The 12,262-nt window shown below is 50.0% G+C and overlaps 1 long non-coding RNA gene across 1 annotated transcript; it reads left to right on the top strand.

Annotated features, from left to right (window-relative positions):
- The first annotated feature begins 934 nt into the window (after nucleotides 1–934).
- On the top strand, nucleotides 935–2,268 carry LOC125301290. Its single transcript, XR_007194704.1, has 2 exons — nucleotides 935–1,517; nucleotides 1,637–2,268. It is a non-coding gene; the product is annotated as an uncharacterized LOC125301290 (long non-coding RNA).
- Nucleotides 2,269–12,262: the final 9,994 nt, after the last annotated feature.

A 12,262-nucleotide genomic window follows, 5' to 3' on the forward strand; every position in this document is an offset into this window, starting at 1 on the left:
TGTTCTCACCTAATCAGCCGAATGCACTTATCTGTATTTATTACTGGGCCAGCCAGGAAGCTTGTTTGGTTGTGATTCTGCAAGCCATACACCGTGGTGAACTAATCTCATTTAGTGAAGACTCCTCTGTGGTTGAGCTGCAGAGCGCCATGCTACTGCACTTCAGGGTTTTACGTCCTGAGGATTACTATGGACAAAAAAACACTGAAATTGAAACCTGAACAAATACACACTAACACACACACATAGATTGTGTTGCAGTCCGTCCAACAAGTCCAGATGGCCTTTTTCCTCCAGGGTGTGTGTGTGTGTGTGTGTGTGTGTGAACAGGATTCACAGGTCAGAGTCCATGCACTCCAAGCCCCTCCCCTTCGGGGTGTGTCCGGGGCAACCTGCTCGTCGTCATGGCTTCCTTCGTTTTCCACGGGTTAATGTTTACATGTGGGCAAGACTGCCCTGACCATGCTGCACGCTCTCTGCACGCTCTCTCCTGCCGAGGGAAGGAAAGAAAAGCCGTCTGAAGGGGCGTTTAGAAACCGTCTGAAGGGCCGTTTAGAAACCGTCTGAAGGGGCGTTTAAAACCGTCTGAAGGGGCGTTTAAAACCGTCTGAAGGGGCGTTTAGAAACCGTCTGAAGGGGCCGTTTGAAACGTTTAAAACGTCTGAAGGAAAGCGTTTAAAGAAACCGTCTGAAGGCGTTTAGAAACCGTCTGAAAAGGGGCGTTTAGAAGCCGTTTTCTGGTGTCTGAAGAAGCCGTCTTTTCTGGGGTTTCTGGGAGTTTAGAAGGCGTTTGAAGAAGCGTCTGAAGGCGTTTTCTGGGGTGTTTAAAACACCGTCTGAAGGGTGCCGTCTGAAGGTGTTTAGAAACCGTCTGAAGAGGCGTTTTTCTGGGAAGAGCGTTTTTAAAACCCGTCTGAAGGATCTGAAGGGGGTGTTTTCTGGGGTGTTTAGAAACCGTCTGAAGGGGCGTTTTCTGGGGTGTTTAGAAACCGTCTGAAGGGGCGTTTACTGGGGTGTTTAGAAGCCGTCTGAAGGGGCGTTTTCTGGGGTGTTTAGAAACCGTCTGAAGGGGTGTTTACTGGGCCATTTACTGGGCGTTGGGCGTTTAGTTCTCTCTGAATCCAGGGCTCCCTATTTGTATCTGACATGATGAATCCTTTTGTTAGTTTATTTTTATGTATGAAGTCCTGTACATTTTGATACAAGTGTTATTTCATGTGACCTTTTTATGCATTGCAAACTTGAAGATGCTTTTGTGGTGGATAGGTGGACTTTATATGGATGACTGTGTTGCACTGGAATGGGGGTTTGATGATAATCAATTGGCCTTTTGGCTGTATTTTTTTTTTTTTTCTTTATTTGTTTTCACTATAGAGTTCACCGTAGATATGCCAAGTCTATTTTACAGTCTTGCAGCGGGCATGCAGTGCACTGCTCCAGCAACGCCCCTTCCTCTAACAAGCGCTACTTCCTGACTTCTATGGTAGTTCAGCAGGGTCCCCTTCCTCTAACATACGGTACTTCCTTACTTCTATGGTAGTTCTGTACTCCTGTACTGTTTTCTCTGAACATTTGAATGAGTTTTAATGGCGATGTAACCAAAGCATTGTGGCTTTTATTCTGTGTTACTTCATAGGATGTGAAGCCTGGAACTGTCTGACCCTGGAGAAGGGGAAGAGATGTATGAAGCAGACCTGTTCTGTGACTGTTTGTGAAACATGTTTACATTTGTGTTTTTGTGTGTGTGGAGGGAGTCAATCTCCCTTAAACAGACTAAGAGAAGCAGTGTTTTTGTACTTGTACTTGACGGCGCCACCACTCTGTTTGATCCGGTGTCAGGAGAGACTGGTGCATCCCAACGCTACTCTCCTTTTGGAAATATTGTTTTTGTTTGTTTGTTTACTACTGGCTCTCCAAGGCCACTGTAAACTTCTCGGCTTCTAGAGGTGTCTTTCTTACGTTGGCATGCCTCACGGCATTGTTCTTACGTTACGTTGGCATGCCTCACGGCATTGTTCTTACGTTACGTTGGCATGCCTCACGGCATTGTTCTTACGTTGGCATGCCTCACGGCATTGTTCTTACGTTGGCATGCCTCACGGCATTGTTCTTACGTTGGCATGCCTCACGGCATTGTTCTCTTTTCAGGATGTTCTAAATTGCATGCAGCATGATCATATGGGCACACACACACAGCCATACACACCTGTGCACACACACACAGCCATACACACCTGTACACACACACACACACACAGCCATACACACCTGTACACACACAAACAGCCATACACACCTGTACACACAAACACACACACAGCCATACACGCCTGTGCACACACACACACACGGTTGCATGGCTTAGTGGGCAGAAGGTCCAGCTTATGTTCTTGTGTCGCCTGTCTCCTGTCAATGATCGGAACCAGCGTTGAGCCCACACATTTCCAGCGTTGAGCACCCACATTTCCAGCGTTGAGCCCACAGCATTGAGCCCCACACAGCGTTGAGCCCCACACAGGGTTGAGCCCCACATTTCCAGCGTTGAGCCCCCACATTTCCTGACCTCTTCACACTCGCAGTGCAAACTTTTATAGCTTCAATCATCCGTTTGTTAAAGTCCTCTTATTTGGTACAGTCCTCTCTTAAAAGTTCCCTCACCAGTTTTGATTTGAAATCTTTTTACCTGCTGTCTGTTAGTGTAAGATGCATCAATGTGGAGAGTAATCTGGGAAGTGGTCCTTCTCACAGCATTTGCACCCTTTGTTTCCATCACCTCGTGCTAGTAGCTGCCCCATCATCAACCTCAGCATCCGTACCTCCATCAGCAGGCTGGGGTTCGTCTCACCCCTAGTTGTCCTCCGCATCCGTACCTGGGGCTGCGTCTCCACCCCTAGTTGTCTCCGCATCGTTGGGGCTGTCCTCACACCCTAGTTGTCCTCCGCATCCGTACCTGGGGCTCGTCTCACACCCCTAGTTGTCTCCGCATCCGTACCTGGGGCTCGTCTCACACCCCTAGTTGTCCTCCGCATCCGTACCTGGGGCTCGTCTCACCCCCTAGTTGTCCTCCACATCTGTACCTGGGGCTCGTCTCACCCTTAGTGGTTCTTGTTGCATCTTACACTCTGGAAAACTGGTATTTGATGAAGTTCATGTGCCATGTCTTTGTTGTTTGTGTCCGTCAGAAGGGATTCATCTGACATTTTAGTATCACTGGGTTTTTAAAACGACAATCACCAAGCTAACCGCTGCTGCTCAGACATCCCCCATGTTAACTCTGTACCTGAGGGTTCAATGCTATTTGTTTGCCGATAAATTATTCGATTAGTGGACTTCCAGAACATTCCAGAAATTCTGTGCAAAAATGTATTTATTCTGTATGATTTACAGGTCATCAGTGTTTTTATAATAAACTATACCCATGGCTTTGGTATGGTGCAAACTCTCCGTGTGCCTTTCTTGTATTCAGTTAGTAAGTAATTAATTTATAATTTGTACCTTAAGGTGTTTCACCGTTAAAAGAAAAGACAGAATTTAAAAGATGAATCCAGCACCAACTACAACTGACACCTTACAGTTGGGATGAAACATATTGTAACAAACTGCAAGGTTGTCTCAAAATGGTCTTTATTGGTTACGCACCAAAACACACGAACGTCATTACACAGGCAAAACAAAGGAGGTCAATTAAACAAGCCGCGATACACAAACAGGGTAGTCACATACAATACAGGGGTAAACACATGAGGTACAACATAAAGAAAGACTATACCAGCTAACACATACATGACAAGGTAAACGCAATTACTCATACTAAAACCAACATCAACATTACACACACATACACTGCATAGCATTATGGGAGCACAGTCATCAATAGCTAGGCTCAGATCATTACACAGCCCCGAGACTTAGTCCATGTCCCCTTGATTCAAGTCTTACCCTCACGCCAGTCCATGAGCCTGGCTGGGGCCACGCTGGCGTTGTGAAACCCAGCTGTCAGGGCGGTGACTTCCGGTGAAGGCTGCACGGTGACGGTGTTAGAGCCACAACTCCATTGTCACCAGGTTCCACAGAGTCAGTGTCAAAGTCTCCCACGACCCTCAGCTGAGGCCAGGGGCGATCTGGGCCAGTCGATCACGGTGGAAGCCACAACTCTCCGGCGGCAATCAGTCTCACCACGATAGACCACATCAGACAGCTTCTCTAAGACATGTGCGGCCCGACCCACTGGCTAGTGAGTTTCGGGAAATGCCTTTCTTTCTCCGGGCAGTACACCCACACTTTATCGCGCCGGGCTGGAACTCCTGGCGGGACAGCGGATCGTAAGCTTCGCTTTTGGCGTATTCCAGCTTCACTCATAGCCTGCCTGGCCAACTTCGTGTACTCCTTTCAGTCTCTCGCGTGGCTGCTTTCGTAGTATTCCAGCCCTGGCTTACCTCCAATCTCAGCTTCGGGAGGCGAACGAACACCAAGTCCACTGGCGTCGTAGCTCGCCCCGAACATCAGAGCTGCCGGTGTGCATTTCGTTGACTCTTGCACCGGCTATGCGATATGCCCAGAGCACCAGGGGCAAGTGTAAGTCCCAGTCCTTTTGTCGGGCGGTTCGGCCAATATGGCCAGCTGCACTGCTAGAGTCGATTAAACCGTTCCACCAGCCCGCCGCTTTGTGGATGCAGAGGTGTCGATTCTGCTTTTCGGATGCCCATGCGCTGGCAAACCTCAGCAAACACCTCTGCCTCGAAATTCGCCCTTGGTCGCTGTGGAGCTCTTCCGGTGCCCCGAACCGGCAGACCATCTCAGTGACCAGTCTGTCTATGTATGTGTGAGCACTCTGATCTGGCACCGCGATCGCCTCCGGCCACTTAGTGAAATAGTCCATGGCCACGAACGCGTGGCGATTTCCCCTCTGTGACTGGCAGTGGGCCCATGACATCGGCGGCTACCCGCTCCATGGGGGCCCGACTTCGATTGCTGCAGCGGGCGTCTGGCGTCGCGTGGGGCCCTTCTTAAGCTGTGCAGGCGTCACAGCAGTGAACATGCAGTTCAACGTCCAGCCTGCATCCCGCCAATAGAAGTGGCCTCTCAGCCGGCGAAGAGTCTTTGCAATGCCGAAATGAGCAGCCCCCCACTGCCCCATGCACATGTTCCAGTACACAGGCTCGTAATCCAGCAGGAACCAGCAACTGGAAAATGTCAGATTGCCTATCGGGAGCTCGCCAGTGTCTATACAACAGTCCTTGACGTGCTACTATTCCCGGCCACTGTGAATAAATCGCTTTGGTCTCTGGATCGAGTGCTGATACGTCAGTCCATGGCGGTCGCTGACCGGCTTCGATCCATGACCACACCGGCCGAAGCGTATGCCTTCTTCGATTAGCCTTCCGATCTCCTCCCTCGACATCATCGTCCACCGGGCGACTCGCTGGCGTCCGTGGCCCCAGCTGCCGCTCTGCAGTGCTGCGTTGTGGCGTTGGGCTGCGGTGCGTTGGTTCCGGCCCTCGATCACCGTAGCTGGTAGCGGAAGGTGGCGAATGACCTCGGGGTGCTGTTGGCGAGCGTTGACTCTCTCGCTGGCGTGAAGCTGGCGAGCGGTGGCTCTCTTGATGGCGCGGCGCTGGCGAGCGTTGAGTCTCTCGCTGGCGTGCTGCTGACGAGCGTTGGCTCCCTCAATGGCGTGCTGTTGGCGAGCGTTGACCCTCTCGTTGGCGCGACGCTGGCTAGCGTTGAAAACAGCGACTCTCTCTCTCTGCCAGCGGTGATGCAGCCTGTAGCCGACGAGCGGGCTCCGGTTGAGCCGCGGCCAGGCTCCTCTCCTCCCTCCTGGACAGGGCGTCCGCGTTGCTGTGAAGGCGACCCGCCCGGTGTCGAATCTCCATGTCGTAGTCCTGGAGCGCCTCCAACCAGCGAGCCAGCTGGCCCTCTGGTTCTTTGAAGTTCAGCAGCCAGGTGAGCGACGCGTGGTCCGTTCTCAGCAGGAACCGTTTGCGTGAGGTAGGTTCGAAAATGGCGACTGCCACCACCACAGCCAACAGTTCTCTGGGTAATCACGCCCAGTAATTCTTCTCCGCCGGTCCAGTGAGCGGCTGAAGTATCGCGACCACTTGCTTTCGCCCTGCTCGCCTGCTTGTGAGGATCGGCGCCGACGGCATGCCGCTGGCGCCTGTGTCCAGGATAAACGGCAGTCGAGGGTCAGGGAAGGCGAGCACCGGGCCTCGCATAGCCCTCCGCAGCAGCCGAATGCCATACCGCACTCTCGTGGTCCACTTTCGAAGAGCTGCCCTTTGTGCATCAATCGATGCAGCGGACTGGCGACTGTAGCAAAGTCCCGAATGAAGCCTGTAATATGACGCCAGGCCCAGGAAGCCCGCAGCTCAGCACCGCTGTGTGGAACAGGCCAACGCCTCACCGCCTCCACCTTAGCTGGGTCGGTGGCCACTCCGCAGCCCCCACGACATGGCCCAGGAATCGGTTTGCCTCCGAACAGGTGGCACTTTTCGGGTGCAGCTTGAGCCCAGCACCCCGTGATGACGTCGAACACCTTTTCCAGATGTCCTATGGCACCGTAAAGTCTGTTGCATGACACAGGATGTCGCCCAGGTAAACCACGCAGCATGTTCGCGGAATGCCCGCCAGGACACGCCCCATCAGCCGCTTTTAAGTTTGCTGGCCCGCTGTATAGGCCGGAAGTACCTCGAACTGCCACAGCCCTTGCCCGATGATAAACGCTGTCTTCGCCGAGCTTCCGGGCTAGCTCAATCTGCCAGTAGCCACTGGGTAAGTCCAGCGAAGCTAAACCAGCAGGAGCCGCAATGCTGTCCAGCGCGATCGCCAATCGGGGAGCGGGTAGGAGTCTTTCCGGGTTACCTGGTTGAGGCCTGTAGTCAACACAGAACCTCCACGAGCCGCCCTTCTTCCGACGAAGTACAGCCGGGCGCAGCCCAGGGACTACTGCTTGGCTCGATCACTCCTGCCGCCCCATTTCCTTGATCTTTTCTTCAGCTGCTTGTCGCTTGGGCTTAACGGTAAGCCGGCGAGGCTGAAGTCGGAATGGGCCGGGCATTTCGTGTCGATATCGTGGTTGGACCAGGCTCGCTCGGGTGCAGTCCTCATCTCTCTTGGCCCGAAGATGTCGGGTGTATCGCTGCTAGTAGTCTCGCGACCTGGCTACCCTGTGCTTCACTCAGCCCCTCACAGCTACGAAAGTGCAGAGTTCATTTACGGCTTGCCTTGTCTCTACAGAGGACAGTGCTCTCTGAGCCGGAGAGTGGTGCTGGCTCAACCCCGCTCTTGGCTCCTCCCCTGGTGGGCGGAGCTGAGCAGTGGCGGCCCCCAGCGAGCGGACCTGGATGAGACCTGTTGTTTTCGCTGGCTTGAGTTTCGCGGGCTTGTGTGGGGAGGGGCAGAGACTCAGCAAGCGGACCTGGATGAGACCTGTTGTTTTCGGGCTTGAGTTTCTTGTGTGGGGAGGGGCGAGTCTGGGATGACGAAGTACTCTTTGGCGAGTTCGGGCTTCCCCGCGGACTTGTGTGTGGAGCGAAGTTGGAGAGTTCTTCATCGGCGCCAGCTCTCCGCACTTCATGCTCTGTTTTCCCCCGCTTTGTGCAACACTATGCTGCTCGCCCCCAAGTGTAGTGTGAACCGAAATGTCCACCACAGCCCCCATTTCTCTAGCACGCCCAGGCCGAAATGCAATCATCCTGAATGCTAGCCAACCAAAGCCGGGCGCTCGCCGTCTCACCGCTGATGCACACGCGACACCACTTTTGTCAATACAGTTCCGCCTCTCCGGGTAACTGTTGTGATGCACGTTTTTGTCTTTTCCCAGCCTCTGGGTCTGGCTACCAGCGTGCGGGTAAGAGACCGGGCGCATGCGAGATGGTGGAGCCAGTATCGACAAAGCGCCGACACCGAGTCCCATCTAGCGTGCAGTCCACATACAGTCCTCTGGTTTGGCCGAGCCGCCCAGCCGATATGCAGTCCATAGCCCCTCCCGCCGTGCCACCTTCTTCTAGTAACTGGGGCGCGAAGCGTGAGGGGTGCCGGGCTGGGCAGTACCACGCGATGTGTCCTGCTCGCCACACCGGGTGGCATCCGGCCCCTGCTGGCAGGCCTCTTCCCACTCGCGGGCGGGCGTTGGGTGGCTGTGCCGTGGTCTGCCGCTGCACCTCCAGTTCCTCCCCGCCTTCCTCCATCGATGTCTGGCGACGCAATGCCTCGACTCTGTTGTGCGGAAGATGTTTTCCACCCGCTCGCTTCCGCGAAGCCACGGACAGCGAGCTGGGGCCAGGCTTAAGGTGTTCTTTAGCCGCTTCTGGGTGGATGCCTCTCGCACGCCCAGTGCCATCTCTTCATGTAGACCCTGGCTGTACGCTGGGTAGCCACGCCGGCATACAGCTGCAGGTCAGCCGCTAACTTGCCCAGTCTCTCCCCCTGTGTCCGCCTGGAAGCGAAGTTGTTCTCTGGCTGATGAAGATTCTCTGGCCGAATCGCCGCTGCAGAGCTGCTTCGATTAAGGTCCAGCTTACTTGCTCGGCCGTGGCAGGTCTTCTAATACTTGTAGCCCTCCAGAGCCAACTCCACCTGTACACCCGCTTCTCTCCGGGCCGACCAGCCATTCAGCTCGGCTGCCAGCCGACCTGTACCAGGTATGTCGCCAGTGGCCTTCGCCATTGTAGTGGGGCAACTTTACGCTGGGGCCATTGTAGTGGGGCAACTTTTACGCTGGGGCCATTGTAGGGGCAATTTTAACTTTACGCCATTCTACCGCCGCCGCCGACCGGGACCGCCGGTTTCCATCGCCTCCGCGTGGAGCGGGTTCAAGGGCGGGATGCTGCCATCAGCCCGTTCGCTCCTCCTGTGGCCGGGCTCTTCGTCACGGTCACGCTGCAGGCTGGCTCGGCCTGCTGGGCCCAGCAGGTGGCCATGGGCGAAGCTGTCAAGAGCCGCCTTGGCAGGAAACTCATCATCGCCAGGGCATCAGTTGCAGCTTTCTCCTCCGGCCCAGTAGGGTCGCCATCCCACTTCTGACACCAATGTAACAAACTGCAAAGGTTGTCTCAAAATGGTCTTGATTGGTTAAGCACCAAAACACACGAACGCCATTACACAGGCAAAACAAAGGAGGTCAATTAAACAAGCACGATACACAAACAGGGTAGTCACATACAATACACGGGGTAAACACATGAGGTACAACATAAAGAAAGACTATACCAGCTAACACATACATGACGAGGTAAACGCAATTACTCATACTAAAACCAACATCAACATTACACACACATACACTGCACAGCATTATGGGAGCACAGTCATCAATAGCTAGGCTCAGATCATTACAATATTTTGTCTAGCACAACTAAGGTGGTTAGCGGCAAATAATGGTCATAATTTCCTCATATTCTGGAATTAGTCACTTCTCCAATTAGTGTATTTTTACTGATTTGTATTACATGAATTGAAGATTTGCACCAAATGATTTCATCACACATTCTTAAAATATGGACATTGATTTCCTGTCAAGCCCTAACGTTACAGTGTTTATGCTGACCGGTTGTACAGTGCAAAGAATATTGGACCACCACCACCAAGTGAACTCGTCCAACTTTTCAAGTCCTCTGTATACGCCTGCACTTTGCCATGTTCCCGGACAATACAATTCTTCGAGTAACGTTAAAACGGGAAAAGGGACATTCTGGAAATAAAAAGAAACGGTAATAATGTTCTGTCTCAGGAGGCAAAACGTGTATTCTGCTAACTTATTTTCTACTTATTGGATCAAAAATTCACTGCACACTTTCATGTAACATAATATAACGTTGAAAAGTTAAAACAAGTTTAGGAAGTTACAAGCTACTAATGGGCTGCGGGGATCAATGTTGATCTAGGCTACTGAAGCTAGTTAAATAGCATGTAGCTACATCAAGCTAATTTGACGAAATGTTTATTTAAGGTGTTGATGGCGTAACTAACTTAACTAAGGTAGCAATAACGTTATTGATTAAGTACTCTGTCAGAGCAGGTCAGGCATGGGTACAGCAACAGTGACTATACTGAAGTTTGCTCCATTTAGCCCCGTCCTCATGGTTGCAAGTTCATCTTGGAATAGTATTTTCTGTCTTAGATAGATGGGGATCTATTTCGTGACATCTCCGGTATCCAAGGTTGCCTTTCGAGCTAATAGTCAGGGGGCCTATGTGGTTTCTGTGGGATTGAAATGTTAATTTTTGGATAGTGGTTGGACTGTCTTTAGAGGTCATTGAACATGGAGAAAAATTATGTCTCCATTTTTTTTTTTACCTGTTTTAACCCTATTTTTGTGAATTTGTATATTTCACTATAATTAACACCATACATTTCGCCTAAATCACTGGCTATGTTGAATAAAGTTCACAAAACAGTTATTTTCTTATTTTTAACAGTATGATTGTATGTCAAACAATTGGAGATAAGATCAATAACCAATCAGTTTCACCTAATACACATACTCCATTGCTGAAAGATAGCAAAATCACAGATGAGACCTCAAACAACATTTAATTCATTTACATATACACAACATATTAGATCTCACCTCCACAATTTCCTCATCAAAATCTACAACTAGTCTAAACCTTAAACCTTACTCACCTTCTTAAGACTGCTCTCCCCTTCCTAGATAATATTTTGCTTTAGATTATAAATAATTCAATGCTATCAGGGCATGTACCGCAGTCGTTTAAGACATCTGTTATTAAGCCCTCCCTCAAAAAACCTAGCCTTGTATCGATACTGGTCTTCCTGGACCTCAGCGCTACCTTTGACACCATAGACCATGACATACTACTTAGGCTTGAAAATTTGATAGGCATCAAAGACTCAGCACTCGCATGGTTTAGATCAGTGTTTTTCAACCACTGTGCCGGGGCACACTAGTGTGCCGTGAGAGATCATCAGGTGTGCCGCAGAAAATTACCCAAATGTCACTCACTGGTCCAGAAAAGCAACTGTTGCATCAAAGAATTTATAACCACATACTCTCATTGATTGTATGATTGCACTATTTGTGGTATGCAGGCATTGTACAACGGGGGCCCCATATCCAGTATTCACAGAATCATCACATATCCAGTTCAAAACAACAATTAAATTAGATATAGTCACCTACAAATGAAACAGAGGGCGCTTGTTTTATTGAGCAGGTCTTTTATAGAAGCCATAATAAGGCCATACCTGTGTATTATTTGAAATTTTAGGCTATGGTATGTTTTTATTTTTTTCTTCACACAGGATTAGTGTTAGTGTGCCGTGGGACATTTTAAGTGTCAAAAGTGTGACGTGGCACAAAAAAGGTCGAAAAACACTGGTTCAGATCATACCTTCCTAACCGTCAACAATTTGTACAGGTCCATAATAAACCATCTACCCAGATTATGGTAAAATGTGGAGTGGTTTTAGGTTCTAAAAAGATGAGGGATATCCTATCCACATCACAAGCTACATATAGTGATCTTCCACTGACCTCATCCACAAGGACCTAGCACTAAGTAATCACATAAAACAGATCACCAAAACTTAATTTTACCATTTAAGGAACACAAAGATAAAAGTCCTTATCCTTACCAGATGCCGATCACCAAAACTTTGCATTGCTATTTTACCATTTAATAATACCTGAACAGAGCTTACAGCTTATACAAAATGCAGCTTCACACAAAGGACATAAGGAAGTCCTTAAAAAGTCATTGACTTCAAAATATTACTTATAGTTCTTGGTTGGTTGCCTGCATTGAAATTGAAGATTGTTTTGTCATCTCTGCTGCTGAACAAGGATAGACTATTGCATTGCTTTGCCAGGTTCAGAAGATGGTCTACTTTTCTGAAGACATTGAATCCTGCCTGCTTCACATGATTTCTAGTAGCGAATCTTAGAATGCTGCAGATGCTCACTGTTACAGGTGGATTTGTAGCAGTTCCTGTGCCAGACTGCTTTGTTCTGTTGTAAAATAACTGCACTGTATCGTTGGCTGATCTGTGATACCCATCTCCATACTCTCTCATGGACAAAAAAAAGAAATTTGGCATATGTCTCTAGTGATTCACATATCTGCCACTGGATACATAGCCCAAAATCTGTTTCTTTTAGAATATGTGTGCCATCACCTGACTAACAGAAAGACACACCTCAGAAACTAGACTGTGCCACCATGAACTATGAAAATGTGCTTGCTCAAATGTAGAAGGCTAGAAGGTCACTAATATCACCAACCATGAAGAACAGAGC

The sequence above is a fragment of the Alosa alosa genome, chromosome 9 (assembly GCF_017589495.1).
Source record: "Alosa alosa isolate M-15738 ecotype Scorff River chromosome 9, AALO_Geno_1.1, whole genome shotgun sequence".
Taxonomy (NCBI): Eukaryota; Metazoa; Chordata; class Actinopteri; order Clupeiformes; family Clupeidae; genus Alosa; species Alosa alosa.